The following is a 27,305-nucleotide window of genomic DNA, read 5'->3' as shown; positions in this document are numbered from 1 at the left end:
TGGAGGGGAGGGAATCATTCGTAAGTATTAATTGCTAACTCCAGAATACATTCTTTTCTTTCTTACGGACACAAAATCATAGACGTAAGTTGAGCAGTTGTGGCATGAAAGGACTTTGCCCCACCCCCATATCGAAATGCCGTTCTAGTCCAGGAAACGCGAAGAATTTATGTCGCCACATTTGGAAAGGAGAGATTTCCCGTTCGGCTTAGGGATCTTTGAATAAATTCAAGGTCCGAAAAAAAGGGAGTGGAGTTTTACGACAGGCTACGAACACACAGATGCTCAAACATTTAAGCGGCCAAATATTTCAGTTAATTTTCGGCGTAAATTTAATGAAATTTACTTTTTCACTCATGGGGGTAGGAAATGGAATCGATAAATATTTTTACTTGAAATAATGAGTAAATAAATATTTATCCAATTTTTCATATCAAAATTTTCAAAATATTCTCACATTGCAGGTAAAATGCAGGTTAGGAATTCTTTAAAATCCCTAATCGAGAATTAAATCTGAAAGCACAGAACTCGTTTGAGGATTTTACTTGATTTGCTTCAGAAAAGAGAAGAGCTGTAGTGTTTCTTAACCTGTAAATTACCCATAAAATTACCTACCAAAAATTCACACTTATCTGTAAAAGATAATTCTGAAGACATTAAATTTGTTTTGAAAGTAGTATATTAATCTCTCTTCGTTTGAAAAAATATAATAAATTACAATTTTTTTAACAACGTGAAACATTTAAGCGTATAATTGAGTAATGCGCAATAATTTGTACGTTATTTAAACGGAATTGAATTACTATATAATAATAAAGCATTCGAGGACTATTTGCCTAAGGGAAAGAACGCCTTCATGGGGTACTTTCTAATCGTTATTTGAAATGAAATTTTACAATTTACTTTACTTTTGCTTTTAATTTACTTTCCACAGCATTCAGTACGTGAAATCATCAATAACAGTATAATAATGATAATAAAAATGGCATCACACAACTAAAAATAAGTATATACTACTTCGTAAATTTCGATAAATTAATTACTGAAAATAATAAACATATCAATGGCAGCGTTGCCCTAATAGTTTTAAGTTGAATTTTAACATCTGAAAGAACGCGAATTACATTGCTATTTTCACTACACAAACGAATGGAATATTTCAGAAAAGAATGCTCCCCCGTTATTGTAATATTTCAATAATTTTTGCAAATTAAAAAATTTAATTAACACGTTCTAATAGTAAGTGATGCGATTTTCACTCATAAAATCCCTTTGTACATTATTCTCTTTCATTTCGGCATCACTGCATACCTTTTCTAAGACATAAATAGCTTCCGTTAATATATGTTCCCATACATTATATTTATTTTTTATATTTTTGTCATTAATAAATGAATGATTAAGATAAAAAATTGATACTGCTTAATTTATAAGCAATGTAAAAACTGGAAAGCTGAGGTCATTGATTTCTGAGACATAAATAGCTTTCTAAAACGCAAATAAAACAGATAACAATAATCATAAATATTAATGCTCCTAAAATATAACCTAACTGATTTTTGCCTTCTGATCACCAGGGGTACAACAAAGCTATTTTCATTAAATGAAGTTTTGCACATTTCTCTACGAAGTACTCAAAACTCATTTCATACAATTTTATTTTTACTAATTAATACTTGTTTCCTAAACGAGTATTTATGTACACTACTTTTAGAATCCATGCGACAGAGTGTCAGTATTCATCTTCAAATATACGTTAGTGTCAATAAGCTTAACTCTAAATTATTAAACATTTCTGGGTCCATTCATGTATCATTGGAATATGACAATTATAATAGTACAATTTGACTGAAGGGAAGAAGAAAAAAAAAAAAAAATGTTTCAGCGTTTTTAGAGGGAAATGGACAATGGACATCTTTACAGTAAAGTCTTGGATGAAAGTTTTACTGTGACTCAACTTGGGAAGACACTGGAAATTTATAGCAAAGGCGGGGTCCCTTTCTTCGTTAAACAGCTGCATTGAAATGTGAAACGCGACCCCTCAAGTATACTTGTAAATTGGCTGATGACTCAGTACAGTAAACTGAACTTAAACTTGCTCTTATTCTAATGGCATTTCTCTAGTCTATGGCGAGAACAAACAGAAGTTTTTCTTTAAAATTAAATTTCAAAGTGATCTCAAATATAATTCTTCATTATGAAGTTTATGATAAATATGAAATATAAATATAATCTATGTTTCCATACATCATCATAACAGGCCATAACAGGCCAAATAACAGGCCATAACAGGCCAAAATGAAGCATCATAACAGGCCAAAATTAAAAACAAAATTTTTTAAACACGTCCTGCGCTATAGTGCAGGATCGATCAACCAATCAATCGGCTCGACAATTGAAAATCAATCGACTTGAATGGAGCTCACCAATATCTAAAAAGCGTTTCTATTAATATGCAAGATATGCACTGGAAATACAACTTTTATTATTTATAAATACTTTCAGAATAGAAATCCAAAATTTGAAATCCGTTAAGGATTTAGCTAAATTAGCAATGGTAAAATATTATGACATCACAAGCAGTTATTCGGGAGTATATGCAATTCACTTATATTGTATTTATCATTATCTGTAACCACAGCCACGAGTGAGAGGTCATTTTCAATACTGAAACTAATAAAAACATATTTAAGAAACGGTATGACACAAGATCGGTTGTCAAACCTTTCACTATTGAGCGTTTAAACTGAGATGGCTAAGAAAATGGACGTTTAAGTATTGATAAATAATTTTGTGGAAATAGGTTAGGAAACGCAAATTTTAAAAGAAGGATTTTTTTCTTTATGATGAATTTTGGCCACCAATATTATCATTACACTGATTGAGGGAGGAAAAAATTAGAGAAGAAGAGCAGTACGGACTGAGGAAAATTAAAAGGAAACAGTAAAAAACTTTAGCATTCATATTTTTTTATAAAAATCATGTATTCAAGTAGCTTAGTGTACCAAAAGATTTCTTTTTAAAAAGCCAGAAAAAAAAACTTTACCATACATATTTTCTACAAAAATTGTATGCTCAAATATTCTTTATGAAAATTATTCTTTATGAAGTTTATGATAAATGTGTTTTATATTTAACAAATGTATCATTTACATTGTAAAATTTCTTATTTATTACTTGTATATTATTGCATAAATCATGTTCGTAAGCTGAGTAAATCACAGAGTATACATTAATGCAATAGCTTTTCTGTACGTTTATCAATTATCTTGTCTGTCGGTTTATAATATAACTAATTATTTATAAGTTTGCTAACTTAAGCGAAAAAACTTAAGATATACGCAGATTTTATATAAAAATTTAAAACATTAGTATGTAAAACTTCTTGGACTTTATACAAAAATCTCCGCAAATCTAGGCTTTCTTATTTTTCTTAATGCTATACGTCGACATGTTCCTTTTATTTATATAGACTTATTCGTTTATTATCAGTATGCATCTCAGTGAAAGGAGAGAAAAATCTGTCTCTCGCAATCATACAAAAAGTCTCAAGTAACTGAATTAAAATCATCCGACTTCAAATACCCAGAATAAAGCATATTTACATTTCAACAGTTGGTCAAGGAAAATTATTTTCTTTTTTATTCTTTCTTCATGTTACGTACCTTTCAAATGGTTCCCTAAGAACGTGCTTATACTTTTTAACAATTAATCCAGATGTGATAAAGAGGCCCACCAGCGGCCGAGCGGTAAAATCGCTGAACACTGGTAGTTCGGTCCGAGGTTCGAATCCCGCGAACAGGCTGGCTGCAAGGGCGTTTTCGTGGTTTTCCCCATGTATAACGTGTATACAAGCCAGTTTTCCTTAGAAAGTCCTCCACGAAGGCATCCTTCCCCTTAGGCAGACAGCCATAGTGCTTGGCCGTATTTTCAATACACACAAGATGTGATAAAAATCATCATGAAAACATTGGCTCCTGGAATCCTTAACTCTTTTTTTTTTGTTTTTTTTTTGTTTTGTTTTGTTTTTAAGCACATTAAATTTACTGGGAAAGGGGCCCAGGAAAAGTTTTTGCATAGGGGCCGAAGAGTTCTATTTACGCCACTGCTTACAAGAAGAAATACTATACTTCGTAACTATTTTGAAAAGTAACCTAATTCCTCATAAAATAATTAAAAATACCTTAAAAAAAGCTGGCATTAGCCTTACCTATTTTTAGATTTTTTGAATTAGATAATGATATTTTATGCCTAAAGCTCAAGGGACGGTATAAGGTGGATGGCTGATTCAGAGAATCTAATGTAAAAAATGTACAGATAATTCTTGTTTATACATTATCTTTCCTCCAAAAAATTTTGGCACATTACTTTTAATACTTTTAATACTATTGTTTAAATAGTTTTAAATTTCTTTAATGGCCAATTTTACCACTTTTATTAACAAATCGGGCCTTTTCGTTTTTCATAGTAGCTTGATCGCCCGCTAGCTTGAAGAATTACGACTTTACAAAATGACTGTTTTTTCCTTTTACTCTTGCTTTAGTAGCCAAGTTTAGTAGTTTTAGCTGAATTAGCCATTTTCACTTTCAGTAACAATTTTTTCTTCCAACGACATGACTGACGCCATTTTTAAATCTTTTCGCGTTTTTCCGAGCTTTCCGACTCCCTTCGAAAATTAGAGACGAGTTACAGCTAACGGACAGTCTTTTCGTATTGGCTGATGCCCAAAGGACATCGCTTCCCCCCCTACTTACGTCACACGACTGAAGTACACAGAAGGGAATTACGTTCCTCTTCAACTTAGTTTTAAGAGGGAGAGCTCTGCATTGCCACAGGTCAGTTTTTTCTGTTTCTTTTGTTACAATTTTTTCTTGGTCTTAGCAAGACCCACTGTGTTCGTACTCATCTTAATTTTTATTTAAATTTAATTACAGGTTTCTAAAATCTATAAAAGAATAAATCTTTAAGCTTGCAGGCCCAGCCCGTATGTTTTTATATATTTAGGAGTAATAGCAGACCGCTATTTATTTTTATTTTTATTTTTGTCTTGATTTTAGATGTAATCGGAATTGTTTTTACATATTTTAACACCTTAATGTGTCATTTTGTGCGGACGCGTCGGGAAATTGGAACAGAGAATTGAGACTAATAAATTTTCCAAGACACTTTGTCTAAATTAAAAATTTTGTAGCGAAAAAGTTTCAATTGTCTGTTTCGGCGAAACGCGTAATGGAGTTAGCTTGATTCGACGTTCAAATTAGATATTTCCCTTGAAAAGCCAGTTTTGAAGTCGAGTTCAGCTAATTTACCATTTTCCGCTTTCTATTTTTATCTGATTTTGTTTGTTTTATGTTTTACTTGTTACTTGGTTTGATTTTCATATGTATTAATTTTTCAAATGGCACATCCATAGGTATTTTACTGTATTTTTTGCCATTACTAGTTTCCAACACTGAGCATTTTACTATGTTTTTTTTTTTTTTCCTTTCTCGTGTAGCATATTTCTCACCCTTCAATGACATTGTTTTTTAAAAACGTGTTGAACTTTTTGGAGCCACAGCTTCTGGTAACTTTTAGGCGAGCTCACTACTATTTATATATATATATATCCACTCTGTTACTCAGCTCCGTGAGCCCATATTTTTTTTTTTTTTTAAATTCTTATATGTTGGTAAATTGTGCATTTTTTGCTTTAAAAATGATAGAATTATGTTGTTTTTATCTTTCGCTTAAGTTTTTTATGCCTTTAGTTAATCTGCATGCAATAATTGTACAATTATCAACAATTTAAAAGTTTTTGAATGCGGCTAAGCCTAATTTTTCTTATCACAACAGCCATATTTGTTTACATTTGAAACTTAGCAGAATACTGAATTAATTCTTTCTGCACCTTCAGTGTCTTTTTGCCGAGTGGGACCAAAAGGAAACTTTTATAGTTTTGTGCACCGAAAAATCTGCCTTCTTGCCTGCTGGTGGAATGGCTTGTTTTTGCGCAGAAACTATCATTTTGATTGTAAATCTCTTTTTGAATTGTTTAGACTCTATTTGGTGTTTTATGTTTTTCTATATCACTCAATTTTTAATGAAGGTATTTTGAGTTTTTATATATTTTTGCCTTGCCGCGAAGTGTGATTAGATAATTCTTCAGATAATATAATTTTTGTGCATTCTGAATTATAAAATGAATAAGATATAACCCTGTTAAGTGAACCTAGCGCCAGTGTCTCTATGTTAAGTAAATAAATATAGTGAATTTTAATGAGTGCATTTATTCTATTGTGGTTTATGCGCTATCGATGAAGTAGATTAATTTAGTTCAATAAGTTTAAATGAAATGCAGGTAAAAAATGTGTATAATTTAATATTCCGTGCAAGTCATGTGGTGTACACATCAGATTTTTATATATATATATATATATATATATATATATATAGCAGCCATGTTTGTTTACATTTGAAACTCAGCAGAATAGTGAAGTCTTTTTGCTAAGTGCGACGAAAAGGAAACTTTTAGTTTTGTGCATCCTTCTTGCCTGCAGGTAGAATTGCTTGCTTTTTGCGTAGAAACTGTAATTTTAATTTCAAAAATTGTTTTTTGAATTGTTTTAACTGTATTTGGTGTTTTATGTTTTCTATAGCTTTCAATTTTTAAAGAAGATATTTTTAGTTTTTATAAATTTTTGCATTGCCGCGAAGTGAGAACTGAATTAATTAAATGAGAAGTATATCTTTAGTGAAATTCGAGGAAATATGTTTAAATGAAATGCAGGAAAAAATGCGTATATTTTAATACAAGGAATTCATGTGGTGTACACATCAGATTTTTTATAGGTTTTACATTGTCATCATTGATGCACACTACTTTTACGATTTACAAAATGTGCACATTTCTCTTGAAAAACATCTTTCAGTTTTGCTAGTTCTTAACAATACACTGGAATTCATCGTTTGGTTCTTCGGTAAAATCTCAAAATAAATATTTCTCCTATAACCCAACCTAACCGGTAACATGATCTTCTTTTGATAAATATCATCTGCTGAGCTGGCTCCATCAGGCTTGAGACATGATCTTTTGTAGTCAATGTTATTATAAAGAATCGTTTTCCTCACCTGTGCAACTATTTCAAAAACGGATAATCTTTGATTATTTTTCAAAAGCTAGTCAGTATACTGATACACTGTGTAAAAAAATTTCGTTAAGTTCATGATATTTATCAAAAGAAGATTCAGACATTCAGCACTTTTTGTAACACAGCGTAAATGTTTTGTATCGATTTAGATTCTCACCATGCTTACGTATAGTTAGTTATGTATCAAATACCTTCAATCAGCGCTTTTAAATTTATATTATCAATGACAACTGATTCACCAGAACGTTTTGCTGGTGTAACGTAGCAGCCTCCTCGTGGTGCACCCTGGTTTAACACTCAATCTGCTACAGCTTTCGCACGCTAACACTCAATCTGCTACAGCTTTCGCGCGCTCTCTGACTTCTTTTTGATGACGAGTTCAAAAAATAATACAAATTGTCCTTTTAAAAAGCACATACGACTGAGAATTCTTCAGTGGAATTTCTCGGGAAAAATGAACACAACTCCAGAGTACCTTAGGGTTACATGACATTCATGTTTTTATGATAGTCTAAGCTAACCTTGTATATAGTGCATTTAACTAAATATAATTCCCCTGGTTTTTACTTGAAACTATTACCTAAAACTAGGCGGAATGCTAGTAGTATTTTAGTCGGCATTAAGAACATTTTAACTTCTACGTTTGAAATCATTAGTGAACTCTCGTCGGATAGTGGAGCTGAGATGGTCAATGTTTGTATTTACTAGAAACATTTAACTGTTAGACCCCACTATGCAATTCTCAGTTAAATTTTTATAACAATCAATTTTCTAATAAAACAATTTTACATGGAGATTTCAATGCACATAATTTACCTGGAATTATGGAGACATAAAGCGTGCAGGAAGAGCTATGGAGGACCTCTTGGATTCCAATAATCTCGAACTCATCTATAGAAATTCTGACACTCCTACTTACCTCCAATATAATGGAAGTAGTGCTAACTCTGATTTAACTTCAAGGAACTTAGGAATAATCCATTCAACGGACTCTCTTCGCTGTGCGTAGTCAGTAAGCTTCAGTTCTTGAGTCAGTTGAATTTTGTAAGCATGAAGATGCAACTCTTTCGTGAGACTACGCTGTAGAGAGCTTCTCGAAATGGCCAATTCTGAGCAATACTCTCACGAAATGCTTCGATGTTTTGTGTTGAACGACTTGGGCGGTCGATGGGAATAGGTAAGTACCAAATATTTAATATTTCTAATTCAAGGAAGGCTTCAAGGAACTTAGCAGATAAGACGAACAGAGAAATAATTTATGATCCTGGCTCTAGCCATCGCATTATCGTTACTCCATTCCGAGTTATGGGGTAAACCTCTAAACAATAGCACTATTTTAAGAATAGGTGGAATTTTAGGAAGGCCGATTGGAAGGCTTACTGGGATGAACTGGATGTTCTTTTTAATAGACCCGTACTAAGGCTGAAAATTCTAAAAACCCGAAAGATGTCAGAAATTAGGAAAAGATTTTTGCAGTTCTCCGAAAAAAATCAATTTAGCAAAGCGCAAATGTTTTACTCTTTTTATAAATAGAATTCACTACCGTAAAAACGGAGGTAAGGTTTTTTAATTTGTAAATAAACTGAAACGTGATGACCCACTCACTCTCCTTAAGTGTGCCAATCATTTTTTAAGGAAAGGCTTTGAAATTGGACAAGAATATTTCTAATACTTTTACGAATTTTCATGTTACTAATTAGCGCCTAAGTGATGAACTTAAGAGAGATCAAAAGCTGATGAAGAAATTGGTCAGGGACTTCTACAGGACTATGGGGACTCGATGAGAGATTTTTAACAGAGACTTTGACTTTTGGGAACTAAAAGAAGCTATTGATTTCCTAAAGATAAGAAAAAGTCCAAGCCCAGATAATATACATCCACAGAGTTTCTTGAACATCTAGGATATAATGCTTAAATGATCCTTCTATCTATTTTTAATCATAGTTGGAACTCTTATGTACCCATCATGTGGAAAAAAGTCATTATTATTCCAATTTTGAAAAAGGATAAACCTGCAGATATTAAAAGCTATCGACTTGTTACATTGACTAGTATTTTATCCAAGATTATAGAAAAGATAACAGTCTCTAGACTAACTTGGTTTCTGGAGAGTAACAATCTTTTGTCTCCTAAACAAGTTGGATTCAGACAATATCATTCCACTGTCCAACAGGTCTCTTATGTTAGGTCAAACCATTAAGGATTCTTTAGACAAACGCTTGTCTGTCTTGGCAACATTTACAAACTTTGAATCAGTTTATGATAAAGCATCGAGACTATTCAAACATTACAGAACTTGGGAATAAATGGCAATATGTTTTTATGGATTAAGAATTTTTTATCACAGCATTTTTCTGATGTTTGATGTGGCTGGGACATTTCTAGATTTAAACAACCTGAAATTGACCTTCTGCAGGGAACAGTCAGCAGCCTAATCCTTTTTAATGCTTTATTAATAATTTACCGAATACTCTGGCACCGTGATAAGATTCTGCCCTTTTTGTAGATAATTTGATTATCCGGAGTAGTGCTTTTAAAAAGAAGCAGGATGGTTTAAATGAGATTCTAACAGTGCTCTGAAAAAGCTAAATGTAATGAAAGAGATAAAAATGGTATGAGAGTAAACCAGAATAAGAGCACTTGCCAGTTCTTCACTCTGAACAGGCGTTACCCCGAATTTGGCATATAAGGGTGTAGATGTTCAAAATAATGGTTCTTGTAAATATCTGAGTTACATCCTTGATTCTCGCTTAAAATGGAGGAAATATGCGGAACATTTGAAAAATAAAGCCGTGAGAAGACTCTCTGTCTTAAAACGTCTGGCTGGTTCAAGGTGCGACTGTGACAGAGAGACACTGAGGACTATTTACAAATTATATGTTCAACCAACTACTTTTCTTGCAGTGCAGCTTTTAACCGCTTTGGAACCTGCTCATGATTTTATTACAAGAAAAGCGATCGTAACTATAGCAAAAACTTGTGCGTTTGCCCGACAACTCTTTTTGGAAGAACTAATAATAATGAAATTTCCAGGAATCTTTCAAACTCAAACTGGCTTTATCCGGGCTGCTCAGAGAGAATATGATGCTTTGAAACTGAGTCGAGATTATCTAATTTTATCTCCTCTCCTTACCCTAAAATATCCCAGGTTACCAGTTTGCTTTTGGACTTGTTAGAGCAAAATCACAAAATATTTAAAAGCAGCATTTCTAAAGAATTCTCGATAGTGCTAAAAGATTGCCAAACACTTTTTTTATATTCGCTATATTATTTCATTCAAAACCAGCGGCTCGAGCGACCAACAGCCTAAAACATTTCTCACAAAAAAGGATATAATGATTTTAATGACTCCATCTAGTGCCATTTCATAAAAATATTTGGTACTGACTTATTATCCCGTCGACAGTTGGTGGAAATTTCGGCAAAGGTCGCCATACGCCGATTATTACTGCTGATCTCTAAAGGTTATCCATAATTGGTGCTAAATCGCGCTACTTGGACGGTCGATGGGAATAGGTAAGTACCAAATATTTAATATTTCTAATTAGACATGTCATGATTTGAATCAAGGAGAATAAAAGGTAGAAAAATAGTTTAAGAAGTTTTGACTTCTTTAAAATCACTTTGTTTGCTGCTCAGTAACAGACAGATAAAATTTGAAAGTTAAATATCTTACACTTTAGAATGGCAACACGCTGGTACGTGAAGATATTCATATTTATTCTATATGAGGCAGTACAACACACTGCTTTCAATCAGCCGAATTTATGGGTTTAAATTGGAAGTAAATATCTTGCATTTTGCCTAATGGCAACAGTATGGCATACTGGAGATAAAAATGCTTTAATCGAACATTATTGCCACTCCTTGCTTTCCAATCGCTTAGTTGTGGGAAACATACATACAGATTCTTCATTATTCATACAATGCAAACGCTATTTTGTTATGCTTTTCGCGGTGCCTATATCTTTGAAATGGTGACATTAAAAAAATTATTGGCTTAAAAATGAGCAAAAATAAGATAATGTTAAACTTTCATGGATGGAAAAATTCAACATTTATTTGTCTTCGATCTTAAACAAAAAGACATTTCGTGAAATGTGTTGGTGAAGTTAGGTAATCAGCATGTTCCCTAGCTCTGTTAGTTAATGTTCCATTGACCGCTTCAATTACATAAGGTTTTCATTTTTCATTGATGTTTAAAACGAATATAAACTAAAAGGTGTACCAGCATTAACGCAAGATTTGAATGTTGCGCTATTTGTACGACAGTGTTACCAACGAAAAAAAAAAAAAGAACAGCGCAACAGCTGACAGTTTACGGTTATTAAAAATGGAGCTCTATACGAAAGAACAATGCGTTTTCCTTGTTGAGTAATATTTAAAAATAATTAAGGTTTGGCAGCTACAGTTCATAATATTCATACAAAATATGGACGGAAGAGTGATTTAATTCCATCAACTGAAACGAGATTAATTAAAAAATTTGGAAAGACTGGATCAATTGGTGATCTGTACAATCAGACTGGATCAATTGTTTAAGCACTATGGTCATCCTTCAACAAGTCGTTCAACACAAAACATCGAAGCATTTCGTGAGAGTATTGCTCAGAATTGGCCATTTCGAGAAGCTCTCTACAGCGTATTCTCACGAAAGAGTTGCATCTTCATGCTTACAAAATTCAACTGACTCAAGAACTGAAGCTTACTGACTACGCACAGCGAAGAGAGTCCGTTGAATGGATTATGGAACAAGTAAATGCTGATTTTTCGAACAAAATCATTTTCAGAAATGAGGCTTATTTTCATTTTAATGACTTGCTTAACCCGCCAAAATTTTCGCATTTGGGGGTCATTTTTGATTGATTGTTGAGAAACTAATGCATCCACAAAGTGTCACTATTTGATGCGGATTTGGGGCTGGAGGTATCATCGGACTATATATATCTTCAAAGATGCAGCTCGTCAGGCAATAACACTTAATAGTGCTCGTAGTCGCGACATGATCCAAATTTTTGCGGCTAGATTGCAAGATATGGACGTGGATGGAGTGCGATTCCAAGAAGACGATGCCACATGCCGTACATCCCGAAAACAATTCAATTACTGCATGCGTCATTTCTTGGTCGTACAATTTTCCGTATCAGAACTGGCCGCCCAGATGATGCGATTTAACGCCGTTATATTTCTTTCTGTCGAAGGTTTATGCGGACAAGGCCGCGACAACGCACGCTTTGAAGGAGGAAACTGGGCCCTGTATCAATTAAATTCAGCCACATTAATGCAAAACGGTCATGGAAAATTTCAACAACAGAGTGCTTGTGCCAGCCATTTATCCGATTTGCTATTCCATAAACCTATACTGTATACTTTATGAATCAATAAAAATAAATATTTTATTGTGTTTTTGTGATGCATATGTCTTTGATGGCGACTATTAAAAAAAAGTAACTGCTTTGAAACCAAGCAAAAATAAGGTAATCTGAAACTTCCATGGCTGGAAAAATTTAAGATTTACTTAGCTTCGGTCCCAATTACAAAGACCTATTACATTTCGTGGTTGGTGAAAACCGTTACACTCTGGTAATCAGTTATTTTCAGTAGCTTTGTTTGTTAACATTCGCGCGAATGCTTCGATTACATTAGGTTTCCATATTTCATTCATGTTTAAAAACGAATACACGCTAGATTCCTCTAGAAAGTAATCCGAAGGTATCCTTCCTAAGGTAACAGCTTGTGTGCATGTTTCGCTAAAATCAGTTAAACAATCCGCATTTAATGCATTTTGAGAGATAGCAATCTGTCATAAATTATTTTGTTTTCTTGAAGGAAAACAGTTATTTTGTCTTAACAAAATGCTTTGAGACTTCATTTGAGCTTAATGACAGATAAACACTGAATTTAATAACAAACACATTGGTGCACAAATTCTTGCATTTACTAAGCATAATATAATGATTGCCCCTCCCCAGTTCAACTGTTGATTAGTATTGCACTTCACTGCTATGTTATAAAACTGAGAATCAGTATTTATAGAATATTTAACTGTCGACAACTTTCATTTACACCATTTCGAAGCGTTCATATTACTCAGTTTTTTTTTTTTTTTTTTCCCCTTAACCTAAAGTCGGAATTATTCAGCTTACAACAAATGCCGATATTTTTTACTGCACTTTAATGACAACTCAGTATATCAGATGAAGTAGTTTCCCGATGTGGCTTCTTATTCTCATGTCAAATATTATTATGAGAACCATCCCCCTTATTACATCATGACAGCCAACGTTGTTCTCTGTTTTTTCGTTTGTTGTGCACTGTATATTCTCATGGCATTTAACTGCCGGAAATTACTTTTGATATTTGATTTCTGTGAGGTATTCTTGCTGTCATTACTTATTTTCTCGCAAATTCTATTGCATAATTTTCGTGACTGACAAACATTTTCGGATGGAGATTGAAATATGTTTGATTTGAAATAATTTTAAAATTTTCCAATATAGGCCGAATGTAGTACCTTTTGAGAATGAAATCTGTTTGATTTGCTATAATTTTTTAAAAAATTCGATGTAGTTCGAATTTTAGCGGAACGTTTCTGCTTCCAGAGTTCTTATATTTTTAGAGATTTATTTACAACTTATAAAGCAAATTTTTCTGGAAGCAGCTTAATTATTTACCTTACTGTAGTGCTTTAATTACGAGCACTACAGTATTTACAGATTATTCGAGAAACTCGTACATTTAGAAAGCTGAAAATTTAAAGAGTTGCACGAATATGAAAGATATAACCGGACGTAATGCAGCGAGATTTTTTTCCGCAATCAGAAAAATTATCTTTGTTTCAAATCTCTAGCATTGACAACTGAACTTTATTTATTGATAATAATTGCAGAAAAATGGTGCTTATTTTAATAATAAATACAGTGGAACCTTTCAATGTGCCCACTTCTAAAAGTTGACATTCTGAGAACATTAATAAAGTATCGGTATTAAACATCATAGATAGTCATATTCTTTAATGCGGTTATGTTTACAGAAGATAGAAGTCGTCTGATATCGAGGAAGTCTGTTTAGGTGTTTTTTTCCCTGAAAAAAATACCCTTTTCTCGATTCACTGAAATGGTTTTATCCCACATCGGCTTCGGAATAACCTTGTCACTTCACTTAGGTCAGAAAAAGAAAACGTAACAAAGTCGAATAATATTGCTTGTAACTAAATTTTTCTAGAATATTGTTATTCTCGTCGGTAGGAATGTAGAATGTTCTAAAAAAAAAGTTTTGCTTATATATATGCAACATTCAATTTTCAAGACTTTAGCATGAACAAAGATAATGGGTAATTGGGGGGCAGGGAGGATCTCTAGCACAAATACGCCTATAAATAAAAATATTGTTCAAGTGTCTAAATCATCTGAACATTCTGTTAAACACTGGTGCACAAAACCCTAAGGACAGCTCCGGTTTTCACCTTATTTCTTTCCTTGGATCTTCTAATAGTTGATGATGGATAAACATTGTTTAAAGAGTGGCAAATAAAACTAAGGAGGGAAAGATTAGTCAACCATAAAGCAGTGGTTAGGTTAGGTTATCTGAATATGGCAAAGCACGAAGGCTATTTGCCTACAGGAGGGATAGAGGACTTTTTCAGAGAAACTAGCTCGTATTCACGGCTAAAACTGCAAAAACTAACAACAGCCAACCCGTTTTGCATGGGTTTGAAACCAAGCCAGGTCGAGCAACCAGTATTCAGGGGTCTTAACCCGCGAGCACACGCGGCGGGTATGTCATACCCATGTGCATTTTTCGTTTAGTATATTTCTCACCCATTCTTTCATAAAAGGACGAAACTTGGTGTAGGTGGGTTCAAGGTCACATACTTAAATGGGGGAAATTCCTGAGGTGGCAAGTGCAACGGTTTTTTAGGACCAGCATTGTTCGGGCATGTCATACCCGCGCGTGTACTGGCGTTTCTCAGTGAGTCACTTCGCATTTCTCGTTTTCAAGCTTTTAGTATAAGTTTTTCTTGAGCTGTAAGCATGGCACCGTATATTCCTTACGATGAAGAGATGAAAAGATTGAAAAATCTCCTTGAAACAGTTTCTTCTGATGAGGATTCATTTAGTGAAGAAGAGGAAGATGTTGATGACGAAGAATATAATTAGTAATCATGATTCATCCATATAGAGTAGTGATTCAGATACAGAAACAGAAAATGAAATTCTGGAATGTAGCAATGAGTTTTATGTTGGAAAAAATTGAGTAAAATGGAACAAAAATAAATTCCGGAATAATGTTAGAATTGGCGCCAAAAATATTATAACTAAACTCCCTGGGAATACAAAGTATTCTAAAGTCGTCTCAACACCTTCACGTATTTTCCAATTCCTTGTTATTGCTTATCGATGAAGATATGTCTAAAACATGTAGTTGACAATACAAATATTTATGTTGATTCAATACGAGAAAATTTCACTCGTGAACGGGATGAGTACTTTTCTCAAAGCCTTAGGGATGCAGCTAATAGAAAATGTTCAAAATGAACGACCACGAGCATCTGTGGTTCCTGATTCTGGACGAACACTGACCACCGATGAACATGCTAACAATGGACCGCCCTCCAAAAAACCTAAAATGACTTACAAGAGGTGTACAGAGTGCTCCAAGAAAAAAGATAGACTAGATTCATTTGTGAAAATTGTAGCAAAAGTATATGTATGGAACATGTGACTTCATTTTGTACACAATGTTCAAAAAATTGTAAGTAAATAATTTTTCCTCTCCTTATTGTTTCCTGTTTTGTCTAAAATGAAGTATTAACTTGGTTTTATATTTTAATTTCTTTTAAAAAACCGATTATTTTTTTTCGGAATTATTTTATTTACAATTTTTTTAACATTTTTATTTACAATTTTTTTATTCGGGTATGACATACCCGGCGCGTGTTTTCGTGTTCATCAGATCGGTGCGTGTGCTCGCGGGTTAATCACACTGGTGTGCCCATAAGGCTGTGGCACTTATTTATATGAGTTTATCACATAAAATTATGCGACCTCGTGGTAAAGTAAAAATTAACCGCAGTTGAGCAGTAGCTTCAGGTAGCTCACTTTCTAAGGGCAGCTGACGTACATTCATGGTAAGGTAAAATGAAAAAAACGTAACCAAAATATCCAAAAACTTTGGACAGATTCCGCTAGGGGGCGTTCCTAAGGTTAAAATCTATAAGACGATTAAAATATTTTTCTTAGCTATATTTCTCTAACAACTGATGTTGAATTTAATTACAGATGACGCATTTGTTACATTATGCTTCGCATTAATTACAAGTTTAAATGTGATTTCGTTATTTCTTTAAATTTGTAACGGATGTCTATATTCATATTTTTAATCGTCATTTGAAATAACTGCAAGATTATACAAGTATTTTACATATTTTTATAATCTTGATTTTAACAAACATACAAAACATACATTTTTTTCTTTTTAAGATTTTTTAAGATATTTAAATATGAGATAAGGAAAACAAGTTTTCTTAAAATCAGATTAAAACTTTTTTTAATAAATTTAGGGTCAAATATTGCCATGCATAAAATAAGAAAATTTAAAATCAATTATACAAAGGAAACTAAAGGAAAGATCATTTGTAATGCTTAATTTTAAAAAATTTAAAATGCAATAATATATGTTTCTACGTTTTTAAAAATGAGGCTGCCTAACACTTAAAGATCCATTATCCTTTGCAATAGGAGTGGTTAGTGGCAGGCAAAATGATATTCTTTAGCGCACCATGCGAGCAGGGTCTTGAAGAGCTTTTGCAGTGTTCCTATTGTTTGCAGGACGCAAATGAGATGCCGGAGGAAAATACACTCCTTCGGTATTTTTTTTAAACTATATTTAAAAAAAAATTATATATATACTCTAAAAACGAGACCTGTTCCTATTGGTCATCCAGTGACTGGTACGTGTACTGTTTCACTTTCAAATATAAATGAGAGGTAAAATATTCTTTCTTTAAGCTCTCTTTCCTCATTAGTCTTTACAGCTTAGCAAAATTCATATGTCACTGTTTAATTTTTAAATTATTTAAGCTAGTACTTGAGATGATATGACAATATTCTTCAGCAGATGCACTTACTTTCTAGCATATTTAGTGTTTTCAATTTGAGTTGATTGCTAGTACAGTCATGCTATATACAATGTAAGATGTCGGTAGACAAAAAAAAAAAAAGAGATGACAATGTTGTTGCAAAGGATTTCATGACGGGCCAAATTAAGAAATTAGATGGGCTGGTTTTCGTCCACATCTGCTCCATACTCAAGATTGAAACTCGGGTTGTGACAGAGGAATTGCAGTAGTACAGTAGTACGGAACCATAATTCATCAAAACTTATTATTTAAAATGGCTACTACCCAAAGCTACTTTGAACTGTAATAGAAAAAAAAATTATTTCATTATTCTCTGCTTTTCTTTACTAAAAACGCAAAACAGCAAAATCATCGTATCATACGCATTAAATGAAATTCAATTAAGCAAGCCATTGAAGGAACTGCCACTGACAGACGAAAAATGAACGCTTGCATTTCTTTTCTTAGAGAGATGTTCTTTCATTGTACCTCTCAATTGCTTTTTGTGATTAAATACCGTTTAAAATATCTGAAGTCTAGCGCAAATGAACAGTTAGTCGAACATGTTTGAAATAATTATATAGCTTATAGTTCAATTTATTCAATGTACTTCAAGCTCTTATTCACCCAGTAAAATTTCTTTATTCATCAGTTGAGGTTCCTTTACTTTCCATCTAATGGCAACAAATATTGCTTGCCTTCATAATAGTATATTATATCCAAACTTCCGTCGCAATATGTTACATCGAAACTTTCATAATATGTTATATCGAAACTTCCGTAATATGTTGTATCGAAACAGACTATATCTACGCAACTTATTATAAAACTTTTCCAGGTTTTTCAATGCACGATAATGCTCACAGTTTACGAAGCAGATAATTCTACTCATCGTCCACTCTCAGGCAATTTTTCTGTTTTTAAAAAGAAAAAAAAAAAAAACGAAGCTAACTAACAAAGTCTATACTGAAGGTCAAAGAGAAACTGTCAAGGCCAAGGTGAGTGTTGTTCAAGGCCAAGGACGAGCGCTTACAGAAAAAATAAAAGAAACTGATATTTCTCAATCAAACAACTTTCAAAAATGATAAACACTTTTTAAAAAAAATCACCTAAACATAAATGTAATACGAATTTAACATTAAATATAGAGGAAATGTTTTGAATCTCTTTCGCTGCTGAAAAGGAAATTGTAAGGCGATTGATTTTCAATTCTTACGTTAATACCTGGGTAAGCATGTTTCGAATGGCCAGATTTTTTTTTTTTTTTTTGATGCCATTCCACCATACATTAATGCATTTTATTTCAAAAATTTCCTTAACAATTTTAGAAATCTTATTTCATTAGTATGTCATAACACAAAATAATAAATTAAAGAGGTTCTAAAAACTTATGATATTCAAAATATAAGGTATATAACCTTATTACTATTTGTTGATAAAAGTTTGAAGACTGTATAACAAAAGATTTTACTTTCATTATTGTCATTATGCAAGTATATATGGCATATGCATTAGAGAATATTCATGTGATAAGGATTAATTTGAAATGATGCAGTTCAGAAAGATTAAATAAAAGCATTTTACTCCTTTTAGAATAGAAAGATGAACTAAGTAAATTAAAAAAGAAGACTTAAGAGCTATTAAAAATTTAACTTAGAATTTTATCTTATACATTTAAATTCTTTAGTTTAAAGCATAAATGCAAAGCTGAGTTCGTCTCTGAGAAGCCCTTCAAGTTCAGTTTGACACATCAGCTTGAAGGGAAAGAGCTATGTAAATGTTTTGTTTTAAACTCTAGGTACACATTATATGAAAATTAAATGGCAAATTGCAATTCGGTAAAAAATTACCTGAAAGGTAAGAATTTTTAGTACTATTCCATTTTGAAGATTGTAAAAAATTTGCAGCGAAAATGTATGCGCAAAAAAGCCAAATCTAGCAAACGCGCCCATTTAACTGCGTGCCAAATCTACCGTACGCGCTGATTTCAGATTGCGTAAGTTTATATAGTTCTATATTTCTTAAGACGCCATTGAAATACTAGTTTTTGATATCCTATGGATTTAACAATTTAGGAATTACCCATGACAAAAAGTCTGCGATAGAATTTTGGATAAAGTGGCAGAATCACTCACTGCTTGACGCGTTTTTAAGAATTGCACATACTCGGTATCCATGTACACATCGACTTATTTTCACTTTAAAAAAATCCCAGAACTGCACAAAAATGGCACTGTACCCTTGACTTTATCTATGTACACACCGACCTATTGTCACTTAAAAAGTAAAAGAAAATTGACAAAAATCCAATTGTTTTTACCCTTGTAAAAAGCAGCAAACAAATAAATAGGCGATTCTGCACTTTACCGAGAATGTTTTCAAAGAAAAGGCATCATTCATTATAGAAAATTATGTTTGAACAACCAACGAGATGACATTATGCTTTTGCGATAACTCGGTAGTGAAATAGCGATGCAGACATCCATTCAGTTATGTTTAGCATTTTTTATATGCTAAATTATAATAATGATCTGAATAGTTATTTACTCTTATGCTTCCATTCAGTCATGTTTAGCCTTTTATATACTAGTATATAAATTATAATAATAAAAAAGTATTATATGAAATTAACCTTTCATCTAAATTAAAACATCAATCTTAGATAGTTATTTACTGCCGCAATTATTTTTGACAGCACTGGCATCAACAATAGTTTGGCGATTTTTTATGGCCCTCAAAACCGAATAGTACCGAATTAGTAATTGTTTGCAATAAAATAATAAGCAAAAAAATTTCAATTGAAACCCTAACATTATTATTTAAAGATATAAAACTAGAGAACTTGCAGCCACATGTTAATGATTCAGAACTGCACATACACAGTATCATCCATGTACACGTCGACCTATTTTCACTTAAAAAAACATCCCAGAATTGCACAAAAATGGCATTGCGCACACTCTTGACTTTATCCATGTACACTGGCTAAAGTTTTAGCTAGTAACCTTTATCACCTTACCAAAATGTCGCCAAACTACCTGTTACCATATTCTAAAGATTAGCCCAGCTCATATTAACTAAATTCTTACAATTACATATTTTAGTCCCCATTTTTATAAACCTCCATTCATTAAAATTATATTTACATTATTAAAGAAAGCAAGAAAACAAAATATTTGGAATTATAATCTAATATATATATGTATATCAAGTGATTAAAAAAATCTCATGACCAGATAAAGATAGTCATGGCACTCATGAGGTTAATGCATTTTATTTTGCATATACAAATATATCTGTATCTCAATAATGCTCTTATTCATATACATTTTTCTAAAAGTAGAAAGTACAATTTGTATGCATGTAATTTGTAAATAGAGTAATTTGCATGCACCTAGCTACAAAGTCATACAATCATTATCTAATAAAGAAAGAGCAGAAAATATATGATATATTATCAGCAGATTAGCTAATACGAGGGTCAGTCAAAAAGTTAGTTACACTGTCTAAGAAAACAAAACAGGAGCAAAATTTTACAATAACTTTATTTAAATCTTAAAGTTCCGTTCACAATCTACTTTTCAACATAATTACCTCCGTTATTTAAGCATCTGTAGAGGCATGGTACAAGTTTTTCGATGCCTTCTGCAAAGAAATCCCGTCCAATGTCCGATAACCATTGTTAGGCTGCAGCTTTCACTTCATCCAAATGGTACCGTTGCTTTGAAAGTTCTTGTTTTATGGGTCCAAACACATGCAAGTCAAGAAGCAAAAAGGTATGGGCTAGGAGGGTGATTCCACACTTCCCACCTAAACTTTTTCAGAAGGTCACATGTTTGTTTTGCTGCATGCGGTCTTGCATTGTCATGCAGGAGCACAGTACCATTTGACAGTTTACCTGGCCCTCGATTTTTAAACGATTGTCACAATCGTTTTAGTGTTTCACAATAAGAAAATGCATTAATTGTGGAACCCTTCGGCATGAGCTCTGTACGCACCATGCCTTCTCTGTTGAAAAACAGCATCATCATCACCTTTCCTGCAGATGGAACAGTTTGACACTTTGTTTGTGTCGGAGAACTGCAATGTTTCCACTCGAGCGAGCTGCGTTTCGTTTCAGGTGAGAAGTGGTGAATCTAAGTTTCATTTCCAGTCACAATTTTGTTCAAAAACTCATTTCCTTCCATTTGGTAACGTTGCAGAAATGCAAATGCACTCTCAAAATGCTTTCCTTTTATGTTCCTCCGTCAACAGATCTGGCACCCATCGAGCACAAACATTATGAAATTTAAAGAATATTCCAAACTTTAATAACTATCCACATAAAAAATCTTCAGGAAATCATACTTGTAACAATTTTTCTATCAAACAATACCACCATTTCCATACGAACTTCTTTTTGCTTTTTCCTATCTTCAAATAATTTTTATAAGCAAATTGTGATATTTTTCTGCCTTATACTCAGTTTTTAAACATGTGCTTGTGAAATTTGTTGGCAGTGTAAGAAACTGCAGCAAAATTTCTGCAGGAATACAGATTTTTACCACAAAATTTCTAACTGGAACAATGAAGAGTTAGTTGTTATGTTTGATATATAGCCAGTGTTCCTAAGTGTCTGCAATACTCTATTTTTTTTTAAGCAAAAACAGACTGCTATGTAATTGAGGAATAAATCAGCATACAAAATTTGAGAAAGATTTTGTGAAGAATGCAATTGTTTGACTTGTAATCATGTAAACTTCACTGCATCTTGTAATCCTTATTTAATAATTAAAATTTGCATTTCAAATTGCTAAAGTATGTTTTCTTTTCATATTGACAATGTCTGCTGGCTTATGATAAATATTGATAGTTTAGGTATCTTTCTAAAAAAAAATTCATGAAAACCATATCTTGACTTACACAAGATAAATAACTTTTACCTTTTCATCTACACAGACAACTGCACAAGGTGACTGCTTGAATATGCAAGTACCATAAATATAAGAACCTTGTTTCTTTATTAATAAGTAAAGACATAAAAACCATAAAATAAATTACTATAGTGAACTTGAACAAAAATACAAATGGTTCAAAAGATCAAATTAATTTCAATTTTCTTCTTTCAAAGGAAAATCACATCAAACCCTGTAATTTTTTAAATCACATTTTAAATATAGGCTGTGCATATAAATCAAAAAATAAAAAAGATATATCACTATTTGAATATTACGTTTGCCTTTGTACCTAGGAATATACCTAAATTTCCAATCAAACCTCTGAGGTGCATGATCTCTTTTACCTGGTGTCATGAGATTTGTTGTCACATAACACATATTACTGCATTATTTAAAATATTTTTTCCCTCATTTCTTTTCAACAAACTAAATAACATCCTAATGAATGGAAGGTTCTAAAAACAGAGTGAAAAAAGTAATTCTACTAATTTAGTAAATAAATACTATTTAATTACAGCTGTTTATGTACAGAACCAAAGAGTTAAGTAACTTCTTTTAGATAAAGGGAATAAAAATACCTAGATCCAAAGAGTTAAGTAACTTCTTTTAGACAAAGGGAATAAAAATACCTGTTTTTAGCAGGAGCATATTAAACAGTAAAACTATTTTTCATATTACATATTTGACACAATTTTTCTGCCATCATTGGTTCCAAGAATTATTAACCTACATAAGACAATATCTGAAGACATATTCCCAAGCTTTTCCTAAAACATTCAAGCATAGAAAACTTCAAAAGACTGCTATAAAGCTATGACACATTTTGAATACAGAATATCATCAAAACATATAATTTGTAGACAAAAGTGAGCATTCTTTTCCTTTACTATCTTTAAAATACAGTAACATCCTGGGTTGAAAAAAAGTATTATAATAATAATGAATAAGAAGCTCCTTTCCCCCTGCCATTATTTATAAATTAGCAATGATAATGCTGGCAGAAAATGTTCTTATACATGAAATGCCCATTATTTAAATTATAATTAATGACTTTTTCTAATAGCCAACCAAAATTATTTTTATTGTTTTAAAACTATTAAAACTGGTTTCTAAGTTTTTTTCACTTGAAATGAATTTTTAAAATAACTAAACTTGAAGTTTTTCCTTGCACACAACAAAATACACATAGCATTTACATATGGCATTTATTCTCACAATTGGCTGGATCAAACCTTTTTTTTTTTTTTTTTTTTCTTTAATTCAGTGGCATCTATTAGGGGGTCTCATGCATTACACAAAGGGCGCTGTCTCATTCATTACACAAAATCTATTCTATCTGGAAAAATTCCCAAATGGTAAAAATGAGAAACAAATAATTCAAGTTTTAAGAAACCAGTTTTATGACCAGTGTCGCTGAAAAGAAAATAATCCCTCTATGCTTGCTGGAATTTGCAGGCTGCCTGCACTATATATATATAACATAAAATTTATGTTGTATGATCTTAAATTCACTTAGTTCGAAAACAAGTTTTTCTAATACTTGTGAAATAGCTGCAAAGTAAGATAATTTATTTACTAAAGAAATATTGATTATATTATCTCCTAATATAAATTCAGTAGAAGTATCAAAAAAGAGTGAACTCATATGTAGGAAGTTTAATTCCTAAGATTGTGTTTAAAAGTAACTTGAATGCAAATTATTAAAAATCTTTTCAGGGGAGTTGAATTAAATGATGAATAACAAAATTTCAAACTTTGAAAAAGAAATTAAATTAAAAGCAAGTAATTATTGCTATTGATGGGAAATTAGTTGACTTTTCAAGGGGAACAAACCAATTCCCGTTCAATGAACAATAATTAATAAATACGAAGGTGTTTCATGTATTACGCAAGTAAGAATGCTGATGCCAAACTGGCAAATTAAGTTAGGTCAAATAGTTCCGTGAAGTGATGGGATTTAGAACCAAAGTAGAGTACCAAAGAACTCATTCTGAATTAAGCATCCTCGTTAATACAAATTTTGCGTGAAAAGCAATTTACATAGTAAAATTTATAAAATACTTGAGTAAATATCCCCCGACTTTTCAAAGTTTGAAATTTTGTTATTCATGATTTAATTCAAGTCCCCTTAAAACATTTTTAATAATTTACATTCAAGTTACTTTAAAACACAATTTTGGGAATTAAACTTCCTACATATGGGTTCACTCTTTTTTGATACTTCTACTGAATTTATATTAGGAGATAACATAATCAATATTTCAGTAAATAACATAAAATTTATATATTATAATCTGAAAATTTTCAGTAGTCACATCAAATTATTTAGAACATGTTAATGCTAGCACTAATATAATGCGACAGATTTCAGTAATCACAACAAACTCTTTAAAACACATTAAGAGCAAATACTTCTACCAGAACTCTCTTTTAATATAGATTAAGTCTTAACTTCCAAAATAAAATATTTATCATCCATTGAAAAAGAATATTATTATTGTTACTTCTATGTTACGATCTTCAGCAAGTCTTATTACTGTTCCAGAAATTTTCAATGAAAGATTTAGTTAAAATACCTTTTGAAAAATGTAATTCAATAATAAAGCATGCCGAAATCCTTAACTCATATGCATGAATATACAGATTTCAAGCCTTAAAATAATGAAGCAATAAGAAAATTACAAAATTCAAAATGATAGCGAAAAGGCATTATCTATTCTTAGCAAAGATCTTTCACTATGTCAATAAAATCTGTATACGTTAAGTTTATATTTCTGTTTAAACCATAAACTAATATGTAATTAATGAGCTCAAAATGTTGAATGCAAATTTGAATATTTAATTTATATCCAATGAAAACTAGAAATAATAATCCTTATTTATGCTAGGAATTTGACATTTATGGTTAGTAATTAAAAAATGACTGAAATTTGAATGTGAAAATTAAAATTAAATGTGTGTAAAAAATTTATACAAAGTCATAACTATACAGAAAATGTCATTCAGTGCCTTTTTTAACTCTAAAACAATTCAAGTTTTAAATGTTTTTACTTTATCATTATTATTTAATCTACTTTTAAATATTTTGACATATTAGAATTGTCTCTAATTAAAAAACAAAAAATTTAATTATTAATCTTAAAATTTTCACATTGCAGTGACAAGAAATAAAAAAATGAAAGAAATAAATATTAAAAAATCAGACAATTATATGCAAATTGCAAGAAAGGTACTATGCTGGAAATTTAATATAGACTGTAATAAAGTGTAAACTTTAATATGCTGTGAATTTTTTCTAATAATTTTTCAGCTATCAATACATTTATTATTCAATCAAAACTCATTTCTTCATCATTACATTTGTTCTTCAATCAGTATATTCCATAATTTTATCATTTCATTATTTTTTCATTACATTTCATCATTTTATCTTCATAGCGTTTATTCTTCAATCAAAAGAAGACACCTGTATCTTGATAAAATAAATAGTTAAATTGATATTAAAAAGCAGTTAGAAATATAACGAACTACATCAAGGATAAAAATGTAAGCATATAAAATATTTTACAGTCAATTAAATTTTAATTAATTGACCATGACTATTTATTTAGGTTACTTGGATGTGGCAATGCAGGTGAGGGCCACCTGCTAAAAATGAAGGATGACTTCCTGGAGGATTTGTTAATTAAAATTAGCTAAAATTCACTTATTTATCTTAGTATTACTTATTTACCTTTTACTTACTTGCCTTTGTAATTAGTATGTTTCACTTATTTACCTTTGTAATTAGTTTTTTCAATTATATACCTAATTAATTTACATTAGTTTTGAAACCCATTTTTAAACAGAAAACATTATCCTGACAAATATCTATTGTACATTTCTGAAGACTAAACTATTTACTCTTTTTTTATTTTTAAATTCACATTCACTTTACATTTGAAGTTTTTCATAGTTATGCAATGTGTTTTGTTAATACAAGATACTATTTAAGAAAGCTATTAATTTGAAACAGAAAGATTAAGAATAAATTCTAGAACTTTCAAAAGTAATAAAACGTATTTCAAATAATAAACATCGTAACTAAATTTAACAATTACGCAAATTAAAGAATATAATATTAGAGCAATTCCCTTAAATATATACTTTAAATTTCCATACAAGTATATAAATGATAGAATTGCGATTAGTCTAAAAAAATATAATTAATAAAATAATCATACAAACATCAGACATACTGGAAGCATGATTATTTATGTTAATCGAACTGTTCAGTACCATGGAATGTTTCACATTAAAAAAATGATCATAGAAATTATTCTTTGAAATGATGACAGAAATTCTTCAACGAGGGGGGGGGGGAAAGAGCGTTACAATCATATCTACTTTAGCGCTTCCTTATCACGAAAACAAATATACACATAAAATCCAGTGTAAACATACTTACAGCGGATGCTTTTGATGTCGAAAATTTGAAGTTTATTGCTATCAGAATATTTCAACACAACAGCAACGTATTCAGCCTTTAATAACCCTTTAAACGCATAACACAAAAATAAATAACAGCCGATATGATTGTTTCAGAATCCGTCTTTAAATTCCAATTACGGAACATATCAACAACAGCACATGTTTTTAACAACCGGCAAACTGCAAACACATTTGCTCTTAAATTATATGCTCGCCGCATAGATAATGAACTAGAGATGCAACTAAAGGATTAAAGCATTACATCCATCCAGTGATTGTCACCAGGACTTAAAAGAGAAGGGCTAGCTCATAGATCTTTTCCCCGTGAAACAGGCAGTGGGAGTGATGACGTAGCCATGATGACACTGAGCGCGGAGATGCAACTGACAACATAGAAATTAGCTTTTTAAATCTGAAGAACCAGCGTTCAAAATGAACTGTGTGTGAAAGATAGCTATAATTTAGAAGATACAATGTTACTGCAGCATGCATTTTACACTGAACATTAAAAAATTTAATAGTACTTACTCAACTTTAAAATAACAGATAAAATGCGCTACTCTTAGAAATAAGTTCCTTTTTTTTAATTTGCAGGGTTTATTTTTCTTTAAGTGCCTGTTTATTTCTAATCATTTCTTTATCTGCATG

At 31.7% G+C, this 27,305-nt stretch overlaps 1 protein-coding gene across 2 annotated transcripts in view; it reads right to left on the bottom strand.

Moving 5' to 3' along the window:
* The window catches only part of LOC118186200 (band 3 anion transport protein-like), a 422,199-nt gene extending 395,251 nt beyond the window's left edge, over positions 1-26,948 (bottom strand). For both annotated transcript variants that reach the window (XM_035356272.2, XM_085810867.1), the window contains exon 1: positions 26,635-26,948. The gene's annotated coding sequence lies outside the window, so the exon portion shown is untranslated. The remainder of the gene's footprint in view (positions 1-26,634) is intronic.
* Between the last annotated feature and the right edge of the window lie 357 nt (positions 26,949-27,305).

This window comes from Stegodyphus dumicola, chromosome 2 (assembly GCF_044657685.1).
Source record: "Stegodyphus dumicola isolate Sdum_Otavi_A_Nest chromosome 2, ASM4465768v1".
In the NCBI taxonomy this organism is placed as follows: Eukaryota; Metazoa; Arthropoda; class Arachnida; order Araneae; family Eresidae; genus Stegodyphus; species Stegodyphus dumicola.
The sequence above is the reverse complement of the archived record's forward strand: the minus strand, read 5'-3'. Positions and strand labels throughout refer to the sequence as shown.